Raw genomic sequence first — 24,685 nt, 5'->3', positions numbered from 1 at the left:
ATTTTACAAGCCACAAACAGGAAGGCCCATTAAGTATCAGAAAAAGTGTCAAATCATCCAACAAAAAGGGTGGCCTTCCACTGGCCGTTCACTTCCAGGACTCTGTTTCGCTCCAATTACTCACTGCTTCCACGACTCTACAATCCCATGCTCCCCCCACCACGTCCCTTCAACATAGTTAACTAACCCCTTTCTCATTCTGCAGACCTCATCAAATGTCACTTCCCTAGGGAAACCCTGAATCACCCCAAAGACAGATGAGGTTCCCCATTTAATCTCTTTTCACACTCCCTATTCTTTTCCCCAGTAGCACTTATCACATATTGCGTATATATACCTGGGTGATCATCTGGTCGATATCCTCCTTCCCACTAGACTCCCTGCTTCACATCGCCAATGACAGTGATGCTTTATTCATGGCTCTCTTCCTAGCTACTAGCGTAGAACTGGTACTGTACATAGTAAAGACATGTTAAATAATGAAGGACACTAATTCTACACAGAATAACAACAGACTAGATCAGTGGTTTTCAAACTTCAGTTCAAGGCCAGATCAGTGCGTTCAAAACTTCTGAGTCATGACCAGCTCTTTTTTAAAAAATAAAAACACACAGAGTATAATAGAAAAAAATAAAGGGAAAAAAATCAGAGTTTGCCATATGTAGTAAACAGCACAAAACCATTTTATTCATGTATGGGTCATCATTTCGAATTATGGGTCATGGTGAGAAAAATTGGAAGCTGATGAACTTATGTTCCAATACTAATGTTTTTTTAAACTTCCCATCAAAATGCTCAAGAAGGTGCACAAAGTGGCAATAGAAAAAATGTTAATGGTACTAGAAAGAGAAGAGAAAAAACAGCCAAAATCAAGGCATTGTGTCTACTAACTACACTCTGCCAAGGATGGGAAAGAAGCACATTCTTGGGCCACATGAATCTGAGTGATGTACATTGCACCTTCTGAACTTCACAAGACAGGTACTCTTCTAACTGGATGAAAAATCCTGAGCCTGATTCAGAAATGCAGAGGATGCAACTAACCACATAAACATAGGAGAACACCCCCAACTACATGCAGGCACCTGTGAAGCCAGCTAAAGCAAGGGGCCTAAATGGACACAAACACTAATGAGGGTCAAAACTAATTATACACACATACAAAATATTGCTGCAGATTTTATTATAAATTAGAATACAAAATCTAAACTATACTTAAAATTTGTTATAACATGAAATATAAAAAATGTATTATATATAACAAAAATTGGAAAGGGGTAAGAAGGCAAGAAAAATAAAGGCATATTAAATTTGTTGTGCAGGAGTAGGATTAAAAGCTATTTAGTTCTTTGACTTTAGAAACCAGAAAAACATAGGTTTACGAAAGTATTTGGAAACATAAAAGCAGCCATCGCTCATAAAATTAAACACTAGACTTAGCCATTTCAAAATCCTATGGCTGTATGAAAGAAACGACACATAGAAAAAGACAGAAAATAAAGTAAGGCCAGAGAGAAGATTTCACTGAACCTCATGAGAATGCCATTTTTGTAGGTTCAAAAGCAGTCAAATACCAGCAATTCCGACAACAATACCAACATATATCACTCAACCTGTCAACAATGAGAAAAATGGCAGTTGACACATTCAATGTGCCAGACATTTTTAAAGCATTAATTAAGAACTTTTCCATTTAGGTTGTTTTTTTACAAATAGAGAACTGTTGTCTTAGAAACGTTATGTAATTTACCAAAGGCCACGTGGCTAAATACTGGTGGTAAAAGGCAAGTGAGTGTTTATTTTGCTTTAAACAAAGAGAGAACTTAAGGGTAAGAAGTAGGATAAAATGTATTGGTTATAACAACAAATGTAAAAGTAATACATTTCCCTATAAGAAGTATGTTAAAACAAAAAGAATTGAACATTGCTTACAGGCAAAAACATATTGAATAAAATGACACCAAAAGTTTAAAATCAGAAGGATTAGTGAAGTCATTTCAGACAAAGACAAAAAAGAAGAGGAGGAGAACATTAAGATTAGGAAAAAAAAAGAATATAGTCCCAAATGCATAGAGGGTTATTTTATATTAATAACTACATAGTAAAGGCCCAACAGGAACCTTTATGTGTTTAATACTATGTTAACGCACAGAAATTGCTACAAAAAACTGACAAAAGCCCATTTGTGGGAAGAGACTAAAGGACCATTATCAGTCTGCGACAGCTCAAGGAGAGAAATCAGGGCACAGAGGATGTGAATGACATTATTATAGTAGCTGAATTAATAAACATACTGTATTTGTCACCTAGAGAAAATCATGATCTTTTCAAGCATCAGGACACAGAAACCCTTAATCAACAAGAAATAGAAATTGTGCAAACCTCACTTGGTTACCATGATAAATAAAACCAGTCATTTATGCAAAAGTTTATAGGCATATAATAAGGCAATCATCAGCCAAGTCACTTTGAACCACTATTATTGCCAATGGAGTCAGACAGTAACAAGAATGTTTACTTTCCCTGCACTATTTTTATTTTTACTGTGATTTGTATTAGCACAAAATAGAATTTATCTAGTTCCAGCTTAGAAAAATTGCCATTTTCAGATATATATTCCTCTTCCCTCTATAATGACTGACTTAAATTTAAAATAAAAACACTGCTGTTATATTTCAAAGTTATTGAAAATGAAGTACTATACATCAAAAATGTCAAGAAAGTTGATCTATTTCTACCCTTACATAATTCCATCATTTAAAACAATGACTTAATTTCAACTCAAGAAGTGAGAATCAGACTTTTGTTTATTTTCTTGATTTTTTTCAATCCTATCTTCTTTTTCTATATCAATGTCTCCTTCCTCCTCCATCCTCACCTCCCAGTTTCACTTAACTAATTCAATTCATCTTTTAAGCCTTAGTATAAAGGCTGCTTTCTCAGAGAAACTTCCTTCAGACTTCCCAGAGTTCATCTCCCTGTTACACTCTCCCAGTCTCCCCCACTCCACCCACACTTGTGGTTACTGGTTCAGAGACAGTCTCCTTCACTAGATCGTAAATTGCATGCAGTCAGGACCACATCTTACAATCTTTACTCTCATATGCTCTGTAGAAGGCACATATATTAATTTTTATTAGAAAATCTCGGTTCAAACAAAAATTTTATTCAACAAACATTGAGTGTTACTATGTACGAGGTATCATGCTCACATTAGATAAATAGCAGTGAATTAAACAGAAATTTTTAAAAAGTAAGGCTTTCCCTCTTCTCAAAAGATAAATATGATGCAGAAGAAATATAGGAAAATTCGATACATGGAAAGAATCATACAATTTTTTATGCAGTACGTAGAGGAGGCCTTATATACCAGAAGATGGCATTTGAGTTGAGACGTGAAAACAAGACAGCACAGCATGAGCATACCTGGGAACAGAGCACTCCAGGCAGAAGGGACAGTCAATGGCAAAGGTCTGGAACCCACAGACTACTTTGTAGGTTAAGTTCATACGTGAAGATCGTTTAGAATCAAGGACAGGGCTCTGGGAATACCAGCACCTAAAGAGATACAGAGAAGCACAAACCCATAAAGAGACAGAAAAGAAGTAAACGGAGAATAGGAAATGAGTCATTAAATAGAATCCACATTAAATATTGTGACACTTCAGTAGGCATCGGAAATTCAAAAATGAAATAGATGTTAATGGCACGTGTACCTATAATGCAAAGCAGAAAGCTGTTAAATATTTGAGGAGATCACATATGTTTTATACTGGAAGAAATTATCCCCAAATGGTGTAAGGGAGTTTTCTTAAGTGGCAGAACAATGGATGAGCCTCCTGCACTTTCCAAGTTCCTTACCAGCACAGTTTCATCACCAAGTAGAAGTGAGTGTAACTTCTTAAAGAATTATGATAGAGGCCAGAAGGGAAAAGAGTAAGAACACATTTGTCTTTGTTCTATTTTATATGCAAAAAAAGGCATGCCAATATAATTGTCTGAAATGGAAATACATTTTTAATTGGAAAAGGGTTTTTTTAACCAAGTCAAGAGCAAAGTTACACTATATCTTGCTCTTAATCTTAAATTCAGCAATGAAAGCTTAGATTTACTTGACCAGATTTTATAAAACCCCGTGACAAACCTGTTGCCATTTCTTGAAGTCTGGTCTTTAGGCTGCTAGGATTTCCAACGTTATTCTGATAAGTTTTCTGGCTTCTCTTTAAGAGCAGAAAGTACAGTAATAAGACTCATTGCTGTTATACCTGCAGTAAATTAAAACTATATCCGTAATTCCTCTCATTCCCCAAATCACCATATCTTCCAATTATTTGGGGGATTTTTTTCTTTGCTGGAATAGATTGGTTCAAGGGCATTTATTTACTCCAGAGAAACATCAAGGTGAAACTCCAGCTGTTTTTCATCATCTCAGAACCACCTCATCAAGAGAAGCCTTAGTAGATGTTCAATGACTAACTGTCTGATAACCTATGAAACTATTTCAATCATACGAGAAAGAAAAATAACGTAAAGAATCAAAATGCATCTTCTTGTCCTTCTTAAAACACCAAGTTTGTCAATGGGGTGAATCCTTTCACAATACATACCTATATCAGTTCATCATGTTGTACATTTTAAATATAATTTTATTCATCAATTATATATCCACAGAGCTTGAGGGGTGGGAAACAAAAATAATTTTTTCAAAACCCAGGCATTACCACTCTTCTCACTCAAAAAGTTCTCTGCAGCTTGTCACACATGTTTCACTGGTCCAGTCATGCCCAACGCAAAGATGTTTCCATCAATAAAAGACCCTACATACACAACAGCAGTCCCGTAAGATTATAATGGAGCTGAAAAATCCCTGTCGCCTAGTGACATCATAGTTGACATAACGTCATAGCACATGTTACTCATGTTTGTGGTGACGCTGGTGCAAACGAGCCCACTGCCCTGCCAGTGGTGCAGAAGTATAGCACATACGATTATGTCCGGTACATAACACTCAATAGCGACAATAAGTGACTGTTATGGGTGTATGTATTTACTGCCCTATATTTGTTTTAGAGTGCACGCTTTCTACGTATGAAAAAGAAGTTTGCTGTAAAACAATATGCCAAATGTGCCAAGACATTTGAAGCCAGCAAGCAGCCTCTAATATCTCGTGATTAGCCATGTCTCTTGATGGCATCGTTTTCTCTAGCACTTGATTTACTCTCATGTTGTTTTATAAATTCAGCGTAGCCTAAGTGTACAATGTTTATAAAGCCTACAGGAGCATGTGGTAATGACCCAGGCCTTCACATTCATTCACCCAGAGCAACTTCCGGTCCCACAAGCTCCATTCATGCATGTTAAGTCCCTATATCGGTGTATCACTTTTAAATCTTTTACATCATACTTGTACTGTGCCTTTTCTATGTTTAGATGCACAAACACTTACCACTGTGTTACAACTGACTGCAGTACTGGGTACAGTAATGTGCTATACAGGATTCTATCCTGGGGGCAATAGGCTATACCATTCAGCCTTGGTGTGTGGTAGACTGTACCACCTACGTTTGCGTGAGTGCGCTGTCTGATGTTCCCTCAAGGATGAAATCACCTAACGATGCATTCCTCAGAACACATTCCCACTGTCAGGTGGCACATGACTGTATTTACTTCTACATGTAACAATTCATCCTGAATGCTGCCAAGGTCTGACTTCTCGGCTAAGCTTCCAAGCTGAAAACCTCTGCTTCCACACCTCTCTGGAAAGAATCCTCATACTCTCATGTCCCTCCTCTCTGTTAATGGCATCAGCATGCCCCTTTTTTGTCCCTAACAGCTTTCAGCACCCTTCTAGTGGCCCTTCGGGATTGATCCAAAGCACACCACCACTGTGCTGCAAACCGTAACCTGTCACTCACACGCAGGACCTGGGCCTCCCTTAATTATTACTCCTCTCTGTGGAGTGAGCTTTCAGCCAGCTTATCCATGGAGGACGGACTCTGGCTGCAGATCTTTGCTCCAAAGCAGTTACTCTCTTAGTCTCAGATACTCGGGTGACATGTGGCTTAAATTTCAGTTTACAGCATTTATCTGTGTCTGACGGATCTTGGGCATTTGTATTCGTGGCTCTCCATGTCTATGAGCTACTTGATAGCAGGGACCTTACGTTCTTGGTGGTTGTTTCTTCTATATATTTTTTTAAATATTAGTGTCTTCAGCCAAGCATAGGGACTAAACCATAGAAGCATGCAAAGATTTCAGCTGCGTCAAACTGAATGGACAGAGTCTCAAATAAAGTGACTAGTGGACTCGGAAAAGTCAGCCATCCTGCCCCAGCCTTTGAACCTTCAAGTCTCCGTCTACTCAGAAAGTAAAGCAAGCCCTGTGACACTACAATAAATACTGGGTACAGAATGAATGCCTCATTTTCTTGACATGACAATAATCCATTTCCCAACAAATCATAATCCAAGATGGCCAAGTAACCCCCTTAACAAAAGGCAACTCTGTTTCTCCCTGAGTAAGAACACTCCAGCCCTATCCTCTGCTGATTGCCACCTCCTAAGGGGGTCCTCTCATACTCCCCCAATAAGGCCTGCCTATAGTGAGTAACTCCACCTATCTGTTCTGCTGTGCTCCGGAAGTGGTTGATAGGCCTTCCACCATCGCCTTGTTTGCCACCCAACAAAAGGTGCTCCAAAATGGACCCCCTCCCCTTCCTGAGCTCCAGATGAAGCAGAATTCTTGTGGAAATAACATTCTCTGCAATGGTATTTGTTGTCTCGGTGGCCATGCAGCTGGAAATAGTTTTCTTGTTCCCTGTTCATAACAGCCAGACGTTCCTATCTCTCTGACAAGAACTCTTAATTGAGTAATACCATGCTGCCCTGATTAAAGAGGAGCCGCACAGGCTCTTTAGACTTGAAACTTCTGACTCATGGTGGCAGCCTCAGCAACAGCCTCTCTAAAACCAAAGAGAATCGGGGCGGGAGGAAGCACAGGCACGCACGCACACATGCACGCACGCACACATGCACGCACACGCAAACATGTGGGAATACATAAACAGGCCCACACACATCCCACACACATGTAAATATATATAAACACAAATATTTTTGTAGGCTTCTATAAGCAAAAGGGCAAGTAAGGAAAGCTGCATAACAAACTGACGACAAAGGGGTTCCATCAGGCAGGGCTGAAGCGGCAGAGGGAGATTATTACTTCGACATGTCTGTATTTCTGAATCATTACAAAACCACATCTCTTACAAATGAATACAGCTCCTTCTTCTGGTTGGAACACTTTCCTCTATTTCCATATCCCTGAGTGACTCAACCAAGATAAGTAAAACATATTAACAAAGCAAAGTATTATGATAGCATGACCTCGAAAGAGGTCTGACTTCCCACGAACACTAGATTTGGATTATTCTAGGAAGCAAGTCACACAGTGAACACAGAAACACAAACACAAGTTGGGTCAAAATTTAAAATATCCCAAGTGAGATGACAGCCACCGTGGCCTACCTGGTAACTATGTATGGTGCCAGGTGTGTAACTGAAATATTGTGGGAATTGCTCTGTAAATTATATGATTGTCTAACTACTGTGCTGTATACCTGAAATACAAAATAATATTGAATGTCAATAAAATATGCTATCTATTATTCATATGTTTTTTTTTAAAGAAAGCCAGCCCTGGCTGGGTGGCTCAGTCTGTTGGAGTGTCCTGTAACCGAAGGGTTGTGGATTTGGGATCGATTCTGGTCAGAGCACATACCTAGGCTGTGTGTTCAATCCCTGATCCCTGGTCCAGATCTGAGTGTGTTCGGGAGTCAACCAATCAATGCTTGTCTCTCACATCGATGTTTCCCTCTCTTCCTTCCTTTCTCTCTAAAAGCAATGAAAAAAATGCCCTTGGGCGAGGAGAAGGAAGGAAGGGAGGAAGGAAGAAAGGGAGGGAGAAAGAGAGGAAGGGAGGAAAAGAAAAAGGGAAGTACGAAGGAAGGAAAGGCGAGGAAGGGAGGGAGAAGGAAGGAAAGAAAGCCAGCATTACAGATAAGAAACAGCTACGTCTATCCCTAGACTTGACAACTACCATGTAAATCTAGGCAGAACATTCCAAGTTTATAAAAAAAGAAAATAACACCAGGTTCCATCTCCTTCTTCTTCTCTTATTTAAGAAGGAAAAGCTAACAGACCTGAAATTACTGAGACTAGTTTGAAGAAAACATTCCTAAAGTTCAAAAATAGCTCGACAAACACGCTCCATATTTGTGGGTATTTCAAAAGAACTTCTATTAACATGATATACAGAAAGCAAGTGCCCTGAAAGAAGGGACCTTACAGGTCTTGTTTTCCACTGTTCCTCAGTCATGGCAGGTGTGCAACAAACACCTATTCACTGTGGAATGGATAAATGGACAAATAAAAGATTAAATTAAGAAACAAGTAAATAAAAACTAGAATTAGCAGGCAGATATCAGTTCTCATTCCCACTTTACAGATGTAAAAAGAGAGGGCCTTTGATTTACCCAACAATAGCAAAACTGGAAATAAAAACCCTCTGGATTGGGTTTCCCGTTATTGTGATCCCTTTTTCCTCTTCTAGGTTTCTTGATTTATCTCCTCTGGTTTCTCCAGATCCTAACCTTCCAGGAGCCTTTCCTGAAACCCCCACAACCTCACCTTCCATCCTACACCCACCCAAAGCCCCTGAGGGTAAGGTACCTCATGCTTGGTTTCATCATGCTTGTTATAGTGAATTGCAATCATCTGTGACTATACTAGTAAGCTCCTCATGGAGGATAGGAATCCTGCCTTATTCACCCCCCACTTCTTGCCCCTAGCACCTAGCACAATGGTTGTTATATAACAGGCAGTCAACTATGTGCTGCTAAGGTTGAAAACAACTTATTTCCTCTGCCCCTGAATCATTTCTCCTCTCAAGGAGCCAGGAATATCCTTCTGTTGGGGAAGGATTTCAGAAAGAAGGCAGTTTGGCGTTGGTCAAGGACAAAGAGAAAGAAAATTGACTTACATTAAATTACATATAACAGACTTACATTAAATCAAATCCAGTCCATTGTTCTGAAATTTAAGAAAATGAATAAGGGGCAACTTGCTTGAAGAAGAAGAAGAAGAAGAAGGAGGAGGAGGAGGAGGAGGAGGAGGAGGAGGAGGAGGAGAAATCGTCCACAGTATCAATCTCTGTATAGTAAATTCTAAACTTTAAAAAGGATAGGTGGACTTCTGGTCAAGATGGTGGCATAGGTAAACATGGCTCACCTCCTTGCACAACTACATCAAAATTACAACTAAAATATAGACGACCAGCACTCAGAACTGTCAGAAATCCAGTTTAATGGAAGTCTGACAACTACAGGATTACAGAAACCACCATTCAGATCAGTAGAAGGGGCGGAGATGCAGAACAGGTTGGTCCCACATCAGCCCGTGGATAAAAATTCAGAAGGAATATCTCAGTAGCATGGAGCCTCGGCCCCACACCAGGACCCCCAGAGTTCCAGTGCCAGGAAGATAAATCCCCATAACTTCTGGCTGCAAAAACCAGCGGGGACTGAGTCAGTGGAAGAAACTTCTAGAGTCTCAAGCAGTCCCCTTAAAGAATCCACATATGGACTTACTAAGACACACTCCCTCTGAGCTCCTGCATTGAGGCAGCAGCTTGAAAAGTACCAGTGGCACACAGGGAGGAACCAAAGTGTCTGGCATCAAGAGCTGGGGGACAGCTTTGTCCCAGACAGAAAGGTGGGCAGAGGCCATTGTCCTTTTTCTGGGCCCTTCCCCAACAGAGCAACAGAGCTGGCAGCAGGGTGCCAGATCTGAGACTCCATCAACCTGGCTAATACTGTTTGACTCACCCTGGAGATCCCCCCAAGGCTCTGTCCCACCCAACTAACAGCCCCACCCAAACTGTTAACTAACATTTTTATATGAATAGCTGGTCTTTGCACATGGTTCACAATTTCCTAAGTCCGGTCAAACAACCAACAGCAGGCCTCAGTAACCCCTCAGACCCCTCTCCTCTTGCTAAATGGCTACAGGCCCAGCACTAGCAACAGCCGGCCTAGAATCACAGCTTGGCTTCTCCTTGGAATCTCTAAGCCTCACACAAGTAGCAGTCATCTCAGATTGCTTTATAGCTAATGCAGGGTGGCCACAGGCAGAACACAGTGGGTGCTGACCTTGGCCAGCACAACCCAGGAAACCCCAGAACCCATGAACCTAGCAGACACCTACAGACCACATTGGACACCACCACCCTGCCCCTGCACAGATGATCCTCCATAGAGGGTGGAGGTTGGTACTCAGTGTTCACAGCCAGTCTTTAAGTAGACTGGCCTAGCTAAATCCCTCCCACTAACTTGCTAACAGCAACCAAGGCTCAACTACAAGAGGAGGGTGTATTCAGCCCACAGGAAGGTAGCACCTTGAATATCCAGCTTTATTGATAGGATAATCTGTGCCTCCAGACCCTATAGGACACATACTACATTAGGCCACGCTACCAAGAAACAGAGTCAAAGGAGCTCTACCTAATACATAGACACAAACACAGGGAGGCTGCCAAAATGAGGAGACAAAGAAACATGGCCCAAATGAAAGAACAGATCAAAACTCCAGAAAAAGAACTAAAAAAAAATGGAGATAAGCAATCTATCAGATGCAGAGTTCAACACTGGTTATAAGAATGCTCAAGGAACTTAGTGAGGACCTCAACAGCATAAAAAAGATCCAGTGAGAAATAAAGATACATTAATTAAAATAATGAACAATTCATGGGAAAACAGCAGTAGAGTTGATGAAGCCAAGAATCAAATCAATGATTTGGAACATAAGGAAGCAAAAAACAACCAATCAGAGCAAGAAGAAAAAAGAATTCCCCCACCCCCCTGCAAAAAAATGAGGATAGTGAAAGCAGCCTCTGGGTCAACTTCAAGTCTTCCAACATTCACATCGTAGGAATGCCAGTAGAAGGAGAGAAAGAGTAAAAAGCTGGGTATCTCTTTAAAAAAATAATGAAAGAAAACTTCTCTAATTTGGTGAAGCAGATAAACATGCATGCCCAGGGAGCACAGAGAATCCCAAACAAGATGGGTACACAGAGGTCCACTCTAAGACACATCACAATTAAAATGCCAAAGGTTAAGGATAAAGAGAGAATCCTAAAAGCAGCAAGAGAAAAGCAGAGAGTTACCTACAAGGGAGTTCCCATAATACTGTCAGCTGTTTTTTCAAAAATAAAATTTGCAGGCTAGAAGGAATTGGCAAAAAATAATCAAAGTCATGAAAAGCAGGGACCTACAGCTAGGATTGCTCTACCCAGCAAAGATAACATTTAGAATCAAATGGCAGATAAAGAGCTTCCCAGACAAGGTAAAGCTAAAGGAGTTCATCATCACCAAGCTATTATTACATGAAAAGTTAAAGGGAGTTATATATAAAAAAACAGATCAAAACTATGAAAAATTAAATGACAGCAAATAAATATCGATCAACAATTGAATCTAAAAAACAAAGTAAGCAAACAAGAAGAACAGAGACAGAATCATGGATACAGAGAGTGTTTTGATGGTTGCCAGATGGGAGGAGGGTATGGGGAATTGGGAGGGAGGGGTGAAGAGGTGAGGGATTAAGAAGTACAAGTAGGTAGTTACAGAACAGCCATGGGGATGTAAAGTACAGTAGAAGCAATGGAGTGGTCAAAGAACTTAAACCTGTGACCTATGGACATGAACAATAGTGTGGGCATTGCCTGAGGGAGTAGGGGTGCTGGGTGGAGGGGAGCAAAGGGGGAAAAACTGGGACAACTGTAATGACATAATCAATAAAATATAATTTAAAATAATAAAATAAAAAGAAGCATAGGCACACTTGATGGCCATAATGAACAAAACTGCCTTTAGGTAACAGTTTCAACCTTGGGAATCCCACCCCAAAGAGATTCATGATCAAGTGTTATTAAACTTTCTTTTCCTCTTTTAGGGAAAGAGGCTGATTTTGAAGCCATTTTCCTGTATCTCCATATTAAATACAACAAACACAGCCTGATCGACATCATTCAGGCGTATATGTGCTTGTGTTAGCACTGGACTAAAGTTAAGAGGCTGCCCTATCATTACACCACCTTTTTAAAACAGTACCACAAAAATAAAATAAATGATAACCTAAATCCGTGCATGGAGTAAAAGAGTTCTCTTTCATTTCTGAAAGAAATTTGACTTTTACATGACCTCCAAGGGTAAAGTTTCTATACCACAGATCAGATGACAGGAGCTACCATTGAAGCATTAAAATGATTTTCTTTGACCCATCCCCATAAGTCACTAATAACAACAATGATACTACTCTGAAATCATAATAATCTGCAGGAAAAAAATGCCAACGTGTTTAAATAAAATCCCTTAATGCCCTCCCCCTCCCCCCAAAAAAGGATATCCTTCTAATAAATCCAGTAAACTAACCTTGGGCTCCCTCACTTAATTCAATGATCAAACAAGCCAAACCTGAGTTCTCTTGTAGAGATTATGCAAACTGCTGGGAAGATCATTCATTCAAATTGTATTCAGATAATAGTAAAAAGCAGTTGACCTATCTTCTTTAATTAACTATCTCCTTGGTAACCCAGCATCTCCAGATTCAAGGGCAATTAGAACACTCACCCAAATGAACTCCACCTTGAACACACAGCTGACAAGCCATCTATTTCTACCCATGACAGAGATATTGAGGTGTGAAAGGAAACCTACAGAGCTGCTAAGCGCCTCTCCCAAATGGGTCCCACAGGCATTCTTCCTATAAAAGAGATAATAAGCTAGACGCCTCAGCTCTAGAAATTTGGGGAGCAGGGGAGCAGATGACCAAAAGGAATGTTGCTTAAGAAGTATTAGTCTCCAGTATTGAGCAGACTACTTCTATTGGAGGTTAAACTTAATACAGATGTTCAGAGTTGGGTCAGCCCTCACTGCAGTATTCAGGGTGCTTCTCTCCCTCCATCCACACCCCTACCCTTTACAAAGGCATTAACCCCAATTCCAAACTAATTAATTCTTTCTCTTCTGGGCTATGAACACTCAACCACCGTGGTTAAATACTATGTATAACATAAACAGGGTCAAGAATGCTGGTTGCCAGTGGAGTCACGTTTAAGTTAACATTAACCAGCAGGCCCTTCCCTAAACAAAACAAAACAAAATAAAATGCCTTCTTGGTCAGCTCTGTGCCTGGAGAGTGATTTTAATCCATAGACTTCAAAGGTCCAGACATAACACAGTGGCATCACTAATTTTTACTAAATTAAATTTCTCAAAAGTAGAAAACTCACTATCCATTGTGGCAGGTGGGGAGTAACCACACATCCATTTATTCTGCAACTTCTATATAATCGGGATAAGCCAGCGGCAGTGCCCTTGACAGAACTCACCAGCCATGGGTTACGAAGGAATCTGATAGAACAAAAGCCCAATCACCTCTCAATCATTCGCCGCTCTCACAATGCCCCAATACGTGTTACTCAGTGTCTTCCTATATCTTGGGGTTAAATACTACTTTCCCTCCCCACCCCCGCATAGCACAACTCCTTAAAATAAAACCCAAGGCCCCCCATAATGTACCACCTTATATCTTCCCAGCTCTCATTACCCTGGGCTCCATCCACATCTTCACCCCTGACGTTCATCTTTTAAAAGATGCATCATTTGCATCCTTCAAGCCCCTTTCAGAAGCCCCAAAGTCAGAATTTAGTTTTCCATTCCCCGGCATGCCAAGGTTCTTGGGTCCTACAACTGCCACCCAGCTATGCAATCCAGCTGCTGTACTGAAGTTAGCTGCCCCCTTTCCCGGCGCTGCAGCTCTTTCTAGAGCCTTCTTTCAATCATTCTAATATCTCCTCTAGAGGAGGAACTCAGTCATTGCTTACTGAATTAAAATTTCCTCCTCCTTTCAGCTCGACTCTAAGACATCCACAATGGCTCTCCATGAAACAGTTAACTAATAACATGATAGGGACTTTTTAGGTAACGTGTGTAGAAAGAAGAAAACAAACAGGAGTGTGATGTCAAGTAAGAGAGGCCAGAGCAGACTTTCAGACTTTAAACCAAGAGCTTGCATTGGAGCTTTTATCACATCACGCTTCACTTTTAAAATCGATCATGTTCCTCAAGTACATATGTATATCAGTACCAGAAAATTAAAGAAAGGCTACATATCAGGCACATTCAAATCATGACCTCAGACTAAATTTCAAAACTCTTGTGATTTCCTGAACACTGGGAGCTTCCCTGTAAAAATGACAGTGTATTTTTCCCAGATCGGAACTTTCCCGACAAGCATTTGAAATAAGTTTCTGGTCCTAACAGCCACTACCAGACTCAATGTCATTATGTACCAAAAAGACTTAGTAAGTAAGGATTTTACTTTCTCTGAATTTTCCAGTAGGTGCAACACAACAGATTCAGGAAAATCTTGAAACTACTATGGTATAATTTTTGTAATCAACTTACTCTTTGGAAAAATATTAACTTCAAGTGAAAACGTAAGTTTTAAAATGCAAGTTGCCCCACTAGCCACCACCCACATCCCCACCTCTGTTATTTTCTCCCATCATTTGCCGGGATCCTGAGATCCAGGCGCAGGGCCCACAGCCCTGGGCGGCCACTGACTGGCTGAGAAACAATACTGCAGATTAGAAGGAGCATAGGTCAGCTGTAAGGGTCTCTGATTTTAAAGCTAAGCAGGTTCAGAGTTTAAATGAGAGTACTGGAAGGCTGATGGGGGAAGCAGGACCACCGATGCCCTTTTGGAGGAAGAAATAAAGAGAAAAATGAACTCCCAGTTCAAGGCTCTTCCCCCTCTAGGCATCTCCTACCGCTGGTTTCCCTCCACCTTCCTGGCCCTCGTGCCCTCTCACTTCCCTCCAGACCCAACCCCTTCACACTTCCCCTCTGCCCTCTTCCTACTGTTCTAACACGGGACAGCCACCCACCAGTCTGTGGTCACTTGGGGAGCTGGAAGGAACAGTGACGATCATTAAACCCCTCCATTTTCTAGATGAGCGCCGGGAGAAGGAGGAGAATGAGCTGACCTGACCGGCTAAGGTCGCACCACTAGGGGACGCGGCGTGCGTGCTGGCTTGAATCATGACAGCCCAGTCCTCCTGCCTGGCCCCTCAGTCCTCGCCTTCCCGCCACACACTATTTCTTTCCCCTGCTATTTGGCTTCTTTAGCTTAGAATTAAATGGTATCAAGAAAGATACCCTAACAGCCGTAACATGCTTATAACGCTGGTTGTTGGTAACAATTTTGTATTGGGGGCAAATATGCTCACTCCTACCCGGATTTGGAGAAACGGGGTTGAAACAACTAGTGCGCACAGTGAGAGGGAGTGAGTGAACGAGCAATGGAATTCACTTCGATCCAAACAACCGTAACTCCAGTATATGCCCTTTTTCATTGGGGCTCACTCTTCCATTTGACAAGACACTATCTGCTTCCAAGAACTTATCAATATTTCCACTGCAGGGCCTCCCTTTCACCAAAACTGCAGGCTCTGAATCACAGACCTCTCACTTCACAGTCATGCTTCCAGCGGGCAAACGCGCTAATGCGAGCAGATGAAAATCCCGGACTGTTGGAGCCTGAAGGAATAGAGGGGTTTTGCTCTAACAACCGCAGTTACGTGTTTTCAATACGCCCTTTTGCAAAGATGCAGCTATTTCAATGGGGTACAAGACATTCATAGTGAAGTTTTAATAAGCGAACACTCGCTGGAAACCCACATTTATGGGGGCGGGGCGGAGGGGGGGGGACATGGATTGCAACGAAAAGGAAAAGAAAGACTGAGCAGAAGTAGCAGCAGAAAGCAAGTCTCTGGGCCCAGACTGAAAGCAACAAGTCCTGGACGCCGTCATTCCTACACATCAAAAGGCCGAATGGCAGCAAAGAAAAACAACAATAAATTTTAAATCCATTCAGCACAAGCTAGTCTTACACAAACCAAAGGAGCCCGTTGATTTCAAAACCACCAACTCGAAGCCAGGTCCCTCCCTTGACTTAGATTTTCCAGTTACTTGCTAAGCGTGTTTGTTAAGCGGCTGGACAGATTCTTAGGTTTGCAGCCCTCAGCCCAGGACAGAGTACTGAGTTGCCGGTAAGAAGCAAGTGGTACGGGAGATCCGAGCCGCTGGGTGCGGGGACACCGTGCGGTCCACGTCCACCCAGACGCTGCTTTAGAGGGATCTTCAGCGCCCCCCGGCAAGCCTTCCCGTGCCCCCACCCGGTCCCAGGTAACCCGAGGCCACCTACGTGTCACTTGGGTGTGCCCCTGGACGCACTAACCTGGCGGGGGTACAGGAGGGCCGGCGGCCCGGCGTCTGCGGCAACTTCCCTCCCGGGGCTCGGTCAACTGGTTGGTTAGGGAGGCCAGGACAGCCTCGCCTCCTGCAGGCCGGCTCGCAGGAACGCACACCCACCCACTCCCGACACGGGCGAGCGCGCGCGCGCACACCCACACACTCGCACGCACGACCACAAAGCCCGCCTGCCGCCAGACAGAGCGATCCTAACCCTCCTAACCCGCCAGAGGCGACTCCGCCGCCACTGGCTCTGAGCCCAAGGGGCGCCGTCTCCCCGCCCCACACCCGCCTCTTTACCTGCGCTCGCTGCGGCCGCCTGGAGTCCGGCTCTCGCCACCCCCCGGGCTGGCCTCCGGCTGCGTGGTCAGTCCTCGCGTCCCCCCAACCTCGACCAGCCAAACCGGCTCTCGGCCCGCCCCTCGACTGTCGCCAGGAGCCAGGCCACCCCCTGCGCCCACCCAGCCGGGGTCCCGCGCAAGGCCAGGAGGCCACAGAGGGCTCGGGGCGGCGGAGTCCAGGCTGCCCAAAATCCAGGCAGCGCTCCGCAGGGAGACTGGGGAGTCCCAACTCCCAGAGCGTCAAACGCGCTCGGCCCCAAATGCTCCGGCTTTGGCGCTCGGGCAGGGGCCACTGGAGAGGGGGCGCGAGGGAGGGCCGAAGAGGCAGCGCGGACGCCAGCCTCCTTCCTCCCCGCCTTCTTTCTTTCCTGCTGGCTCCACGTAGCACAAGTCAGCAACTCCCGCACCCCCGACTCCCCTCCCCCTAGCTCATTCTCTTACCTGGTGTGACACCCCCAGAGCCCTTAGCTTCGGCGACCCCCTTCCCCCATTCATTCACCGAACTTCCCGCCCCGGCCGCCCGAGCCTCCCATTCATTACCAGCCCCCAGTCACCGCCTCCTCCCGGGAGCAGACACACCCGCGGCCACCAGCTCGGGGTCCCCACCCCCACACCCTCCAGAACTCACCTCCGGCCCGACAGCTGGCGGGACTCGGGTGGGCTCCCTCACACACTGCATTTTCATTTCGTTGCTCCTCTCCTCCCACTTGAAAAGCTCTGGAAAACATCGCAGGGCCCGCAAAAGCCCTGGAGTATGGCCTCTCTTAGTTCATTTCCTAAACTTTACAGAAGGGACAGAGTTCCTCCCAGCACAGCCTTTATTCGGCCGCCGCTGCAAAGGTGCGCTCGTCTCTGAGTTTCCGATGGACTGGGTCTGCCCACCAAAGCAAGCGTGGCCAGGCTCCCTTAGTCCTCTCTGTCCCTGGTTATAAATTTCTCCTCCGCTTGCCCAGTGAAACTTTGCAAGTGCGAGCTATCAGTGTGTCAGAAGAGTAACGAAGGGCGGGGAATGCACACCTGGAGGCGTGGGCGGGAGTGGCGCGGGACTCGGGCCTGGGGGTCACCTCGGGAAAGTGGCAGCCGGGCCCTAAAACAACACCCAGTCCCCGGGGGACGTCCGGCCGCGCCACCTCCCCGCCCCCCTCCCACCCTTGGTTTCCCAGGATTTCCGAAGTGCTGGCAAATTCTCTGGCTCTCCCTCCACTGCTAAAGCTGCCACACTTCCAAAGTAGCTGCTTAGGAATAAAAAGCTTAGTGCACTCTCGCCGGATATGGCATCTAGAAGGCCACGACAGCGGTATGACAGGGGACCCGGCGCGACTGATACAACTACATCCAAGAAAGAAATGCAGAACAGCGAGGGAGGGCGGCGTTGGTAGGGGTCACTCGGAAACCGTGGGCTTCTCAGAAAGGGGAGGCGACTAAACCTCATTGCGCGGGAGGGGAAACCTTCTCGGAGGAAATGGAAAGGCCTCCGGCTTCCGGGAGGTGTGCTTCCAAGTGGCCACGAGGGACCCCCGCCCGAGACTGCTGACCAGCCCCACGGAGTCCGCCTTGTGGTTTTCCCAGGACGCCCAAGGCTAAGCCCTGACTGCCATCTGAAGCTGCTTCCTCTTAAAACAACTTACCAAATCCCCCTTTTTTAAAAATCAGCTTTAAATGATTCTGCTTTTTCTCCTTTCCTACCAGCTCATGATTTTACAACAATCCACTGAAAATATGAAACAAATCAGAAAATGTAATTCATGCACAGGCCTCACATATTCATGTATGGCATGCAGAAAAAACATATACTCTTACCTCACAAATAATGAGACAAGTTGATCTTAAATTCTAAAAGTATATTCTAATGAGGACCAGGAAGAAAATGTCCACTGTAAAATCTAAGTGTAATGAAAACTGTACATTGTTAGGAAAAGTACAATATACGGCAAGGGGCTTTCGTTTCAATGATAATTCTCACCAACTCAGAAAAATCACTTGGTTGATTTTCCTGTCTCCTTCTTACTACACACTCTTTTTATTTACTGTTAGGTTTCTCAAAACCAAAACTTCTATATCTTCTAGTGAGAATATTTCAAATGTTTATTGTAAATAGTTATTGTTATTAATTATATCAATAAATATTAAGTCATTAGTATAATAATTATCCCAATATTTAGCCCTTCCTCATAAATCAAAGGTAACATCAAAATAAGTTTCTTTCTTATCATTGAACTTGGACAGTTTCCAGTACATTGATTTTCCCTTTCCTGTCTTAAGGAGTATGGCTGCTTCTGCTCAGATTATATAGTAACTGCTGTAATTAGTCTGTGGTCCTTTGTAACATCAAACAAGGAGTTCTATCCACACAAATGTGTATTGAAGAGTTCCAAGGTATTCACTGTAAAACACTTTATTTCCACTTTATTTGGTCTACCATGTCCCAAAATGAAATGGAGAACAAAAGACGAGGTCAGCCTGGACAGACCTGTTTTCCTCACGAGTGTGGGCCTGTCAGAAAGGGCCTGCTCTGCAGACAGCTTTAGGTCAAACACTTCAAAACCAAACCCTGTTCAGCCCAGAGAGTTAGTATTATGTTCCAGATTCGCCTGTTCCATTGTGAGCCCGTTTGGTCATCTGTGAAATGGAGTAGTACCAGTAACAGTATTTTACTGGGTTCCAAATTTCCTTATCAAAGTAAGGTAATATTTTTGAATAGGCCTCTTAAAAAACACTGAGTGGATGATGTTTCAACAGAGACGAAGGATGGCCTTCGTACGCCTTCTTTAACGCTTTTTTTCCTGGCCGTGGCCCTCTCGCCATTCAGATTTCAGTCCCTTTCTTGGAGAGTCATCCTAATGCTTTCTGTGCTAACCTTCCCCTATTATCCTCTGCCAGGCAATGTTTCTCTGTATCTGTTTCTTCAAATGACTTCAGCTGAGCCAAATACACAGCTGGTGTGGTCAAACGCGAGATTCCCAGCAAAACGAAGAGAATGCTAATGAGAACGTTTCAAGTAGAGTTTACATTAACATCTTAAAGAATACAATAGACTTTGTCCAATTATCGACGTTATTTAGTGGTCCAAGGACTATAATTTATGAAGCATTTAGGATTGAAAAACTGGCTCTCACTGCTCTGGGTTCTGTTCTCCCATGTTTCCTTCTGTCTGGCAAAAAGCCTTTGAAATTTTCTGCTAGAGAGTAATCAAAACTATCAGCCAGAAAGATCTGTTGGAAACTTTCCCTCCAGCCCATTTCAGTGCAGAGACTAATTCAAAGAATATATTCTGGAGGAATGATCCCCTAGGAGAACTCAGCCTGCTTGGGGAAGCTTGTCAGATGCCCCTCGGGCGTAGGTGTCTTCCTCTTAAAACGGGGCATTTGTGTCTCCCCAGTATTTTTCCTCTTGGCCAGAGAAAAAACATTCTCCTTAGGGAAGCTTTCTACTTTCAAAGGCCAGCGGCAGAGGTGGGTGAGGCAGCCCAATTTAGTTTAAAAACAACCAAAAAAAAGAAAACCACACTCTTCAGCGTAGAAGTGGCAAAAGGAGACTGCAGGAGTGGGGCTCACACGTGTGGCAATCTCGTACGAGACTAGACTGCAATGGAATGAAAACCCTAGCAGGGATGTCCAACCTTCCGGCGTCTCTGCGCCACGCTGGAAGAAGAGTTGCCTTGGGCCACACATTAAATACACTGAGACACATAGTCACAAAAAAACATCTCATACTGTTTTAAGTAGATGTACGATTTTGTGTTGGTCTGCATGAGGCCCGAAGGGTGACTCTGTGCTCACCTTTTTTCTTACCTCACTTTTCTGCATGAATAATCTGGGTGATAATGCCTGAAGTGGATCAAGGACAAGCAAATGCTGTAATCTTTCTCACACAGATGAAAAGGCTTCCATCTAAAACAAAGGGGGGAACTGAAGAACAAAAACTGTATGTGCGTTAGGTGTATAATTATAGAGCTAAAAATAGACAGAGCTACCAAGTAATCATTGAAAGGGTTGCAAAACAGAAAGCTAGTGTTATAAAACAATAATAAAATAGGTAAATTTCTAGTAATACTGATAGTGGGAAAAAAGGAAAGAAACAAGACTATGAATGAGATTTTAATTATAGTTTCAGTAGTTTTTTTAATGCTAAGAGAATATTGTGGACAATCAAAAATAACTGAAGGTGATACTTTTAGTGAGATGTAAATTATAAAGTAATTGATTCAAAAAAATGAAATCATGAATATATTTATAACATTAAAAATTTGAACTTGTATTTCTAAATCTACCTACAAAAAGGATCAAAATTTTGGTGGGAAAGACAGCAGACCATCATCGAAAGATCAACTCTATTCAAATAGTTTCAAAAAATAGGAAAAAAAGAAAAGCACCCACATTATTTTATGAGTTAATAAAATCTGTATACCAAATTCAGGCAAAAACATAGAAAGGAAAATGATAGGCTAATCTCAAAAGAAGTAAATATTTTATACACACACTATTATCAAACCAAGTTCAGCAATGTGTATTTTAAAATTATAAGCACATTGGATTGATACCATAATGTAAGAATGGAAAGGGAGGAACTTCCTGGACAACCTATTTCTAGAAGCATTATCCTAATGTTAATTCATGAAACACTTTCCTTGCCAACACACACGCACAAACAAATTTGAAGACATAATGTAGAAAACAAGAAAAACATGATTTATAGATGATACAGTTGTCTACTAAGAAATCCAAGCAATAAAGTATTAGAGCAAATAAGAGAGTTTAACAACATTGCTGAATAAAAGATCTGTATACAAAGAAGCTCCAGCCATTAAAAACAATACATTTTTAAAGGTCTCACTACGAAAGCAACAAGTCTTTACTATAATTTGGATAAAAACTAACATAAATGTGTAAAAATTACACTTTACTAAAATGCATAAAAATTCCTAAATTTCCCTGGCTGGTGTGACTAAGTGGATTGAGTGCTGGCCTGCAGACCAAAGCGTTACTGGTTCAATTCCCAGTCAGGGCACATGCCTGGGTTGTGGGCCAGGTCCCCAGTAGGGGGGCATGTGATAGGCAACCACACACTGATGTTTCCCTCTCTTTCTCCCTCCCTCCCCCTCTCTAAAAGTAAATACAAAGAATCGCTTTCAAAACTTCCTAACTAAATGAAAAGATCCATCATGTTCATTGAGAAGACTCCATAAACACGAAACAACCTATTCCAAATTGTACTAGGGGTTTTCATAGACCCTGACAAAGTGATTGTAAAAGTCACAGAGAAGTAGAAGAGGCCAAGAATATCCAAGATTATTCCATAGAAGCACAAGGAGGGAAATTTTTCCCTCTGGCTATCATAATATCCTAGAGCCTCGCCAGTTGAAACAATGTGGCGTCAGAGCAGCGATTGGTAAATACTCTACTGAAACAGAACAACAGGTTCAGAAACAGATCACATTCAAATGACAGATGAGTCCAGGTAAATGAGTGCATTGAAGATGTTCTCCTCAGTAAATGGCACTGAAACAACCAGCAATATGTATTATATATACACTGTATATTAAAAAACAAACATGGGATTTGTGCCTCACACTGTAAATAAAAATCAGTTCTTAATGATGTAATTACATAAAAGACCAGGTAAAACTTCCAGACTTCAGCATATCTTCATCATTTCAAGGCAGAGAAAAATTTCTTACATAAAGTACAAAATGCGCAAACCACAAAAGAATCTGTTCCTTTCTTCCAAATAAGATATGGCTGATTTTAATATGCTGAGTCCTTGTGAGTTCCAGCAGCGATGATGTGTGCCTCATAACCTGCTGTGAGTGTTCTGAGGAATATAAACTGTACTGTGCTATCTTGGGCAAAAATGGGGCGGCAGGGTTGCCTGAGTCCTGTGTGTTTTATGTCCTTTATGTTATTTCGATTTGACAGCCTATTATATCTTCTAGAGCAGGGTAGCAGCAGCAGTACTGTGGCCCCTTAACAGAAGCTCTGAAACATTTTTGGTCGTAGAGCCCTTTCAGAACCTAACTAAAGCTATGGAAGTGCCGTACGGATCAAGGTGGAGCATGCACAGGGTATCAGAGGCCTCTCACTACACTATCCATTCCTGCCTTCTTGGCCCCAGCTAGACAAGATTTCCCAGCCTGTCTTACAGTTAGTGGGAGGCACTTAAGTTGTCTCCAGTAGAACGTGAGCTTAAGTGACTTCTGCCAATTCTAGGACTACCGATAACATGCCCTCCCAATGGGTTCCCTCATGCTCTTGACTCTTCTGGTTGACGGTGATGACAATGCATACACCTGCCTCGAAAGCCATGGGTTGAGGTGACAGGCAGCCAAAAGTCTTGACACCTAAGTGTCCAGGGGAAGGAGAGTCTCTCGACTGATGTAACACCCACTCTGGACCATTATGTGGAAAGAAGTTTCCTGCTTTGTGAGCCACTAAATTTTGGGAATCTATCAGTTACCTTGACTTAAACTAATATACAAGGTGCAACAGAAGTAAGGCCTGCATGAGTGTGGTTGGTAGGGTAATAAGACATGTGTAATAATTTATAGTTTTAATTGGAACATTTCACCTAAAATGTTATATGGTGTTTTTGAGTGTGATAATACTATGATACAGCATTAGATTACAGCTTATGATTTTGAAATAAAAGATTTTGTAATAAACAAGGGTGTTCATTGTGCCAGACCCTGTATATTGTAACACACATTCTGACTATAATCTCAGGGGCTCAATGACGCTGTGTAACCAGCTGTGGATTGATCAGAGAAACGAGGAGATTCTAATGGGCTGCCATCTGGACCAGGCACTCCCCCAAGGTCAGCGAGTTGGAGATGTCTCACCTTCGCACTGATTAAGCCCTGATTACGTTTAACTGAATGTCTCTGCCACCCTCCCCATTTCTCCGCCAACATATACGCTGCCACAGTAAATTTTAAAAGAATGGAAGACTCATCAGCAACATCAAGAATAAACCCCTGATATACACAACAATGTGGATGAATCCCCAAAATCATGCTGAAAAAAAGAAGGCAGACACAAGACAGTGCATTCCAGAACAGGAAAAACCAATCTCCGATGTTAGAAAAAGAACAATGATTGGCTAGGGAGTGGAGATGGACTCACCAGGCACACAAGAAAACTTCCAGGTGTGAGGGAAATGTCCTGTCTCTTGCTTTGTCTGGTGGTAACATGGGTGTATAAACCTGTTCAAACTCATTGACCTAAGCATTTAAGATTGGTGCAATTTATTGTTTATGAATCACAGCTAAATAATATGCTTTAAGTGCAAGTGAAATTACCTGGATCTACCTATACAATAATAGTTCTAAAACAGACTATTGTGGAACAATGTCAAGCCATTGCATACCTCCTTAGGGAGCTACAGGTGTGATTAAACACATATAAACACTATAACACCTAAGAGCAGAAAATGACTGTATCTGATGCAAAACTAAAACACACTATAAACATGTCCTAAGAAAAATTAACTATAATAAACAAGTCAGTAGTTCATTTCTGTGCATAAAGCCTATGATTTCCCACAGCTAGTATTCTATTGATAATTCTATATAACCCAAAAATATATTTCTGTCATCAACAGTATATAGTTTCTTCTGTCTTTAGTGGAATAGAGTACTTATACAACAGGACTATATTTTTAGATTTTATTCCACATTTTTTTCTCCCTGTATTTCCACTTTCCTCTCCTTGAATAGTCATACACTCTGAGCTCATTGCTCAGGAAAGTATGTGGCAAACAGCAAATGGAAGAGCCAAAAATTTTTACAGAAAGCCTAAGCTTTTAGAAAAAGGGGATTTACAGGCCTAGAAGGCGTGTATATACCAGAAGGAAAAACAATACTCTAGGAGTGGGAATGCGAAAGAAAGAGATCGGTGTACCCCAAGAACAGGGGGTGCCTCTGCCCTGCTTCCTGGCAATGCTGTTGGGGAGACAGGTAGACCCTTGAGAAGAAAAA

General features: G+C 42.6%; 1 protein-coding gene across 6 annotated transcripts in view; it reads right to left on the bottom strand.

Moving 5' to 3' along the window:
* The window catches only part of LPAR1 (lysophosphatidic acid receptor 1), a 131,918-nt gene extending 114,228 nt beyond the window's left edge, over nt 1–17,690 (bottom strand). Inside the window, exons 1-3 of one of the 6 annotated variants that reach the window (XM_053656504.1) lie at nt 16,359–16,572; nt 7,780–7,892; nt 3,427–3,558 (exon numbers count right to left, since the gene is read on the bottom strand). The gene's annotated coding sequence lies outside the window, so the exon portion shown is untranslated. Of the gene's footprint in view, nt 1–3,426; nt 3,559–7,779; nt 7,893–15,583; nt 15,659–16,358; nt 16,573–16,672; nt 16,966–17,341 lie in introns of those variants that run through there. The other 5 variants (XM_037152744.2, XM_037152739.2, XM_037152742.2 and 2 more) reach the window with 5 other exon arrangements.
* Nucleotides 17,691–24,685: the final 6,995 nt, after the last annotated feature.

This window comes from Artibeus jamaicensis, unplaced genomic scaffold (assembly GCF_021234435.1).
Source record: "Artibeus jamaicensis isolate MK-2021 breed Jamaican fruit bat unplaced genomic scaffold, CSHL_Jam_final scaffold_1964, whole genome shotgun sequence".
NCBI classification, from domain to species: domain Eukaryota; kingdom Metazoa; phylum Chordata; class Mammalia; order Chiroptera; family Phyllostomidae; genus Artibeus; species Artibeus jamaicensis.
The sequence above is the reverse complement of the archived record's forward strand: the minus strand, read 5'-3'. Positions and strand labels throughout refer to the sequence as shown.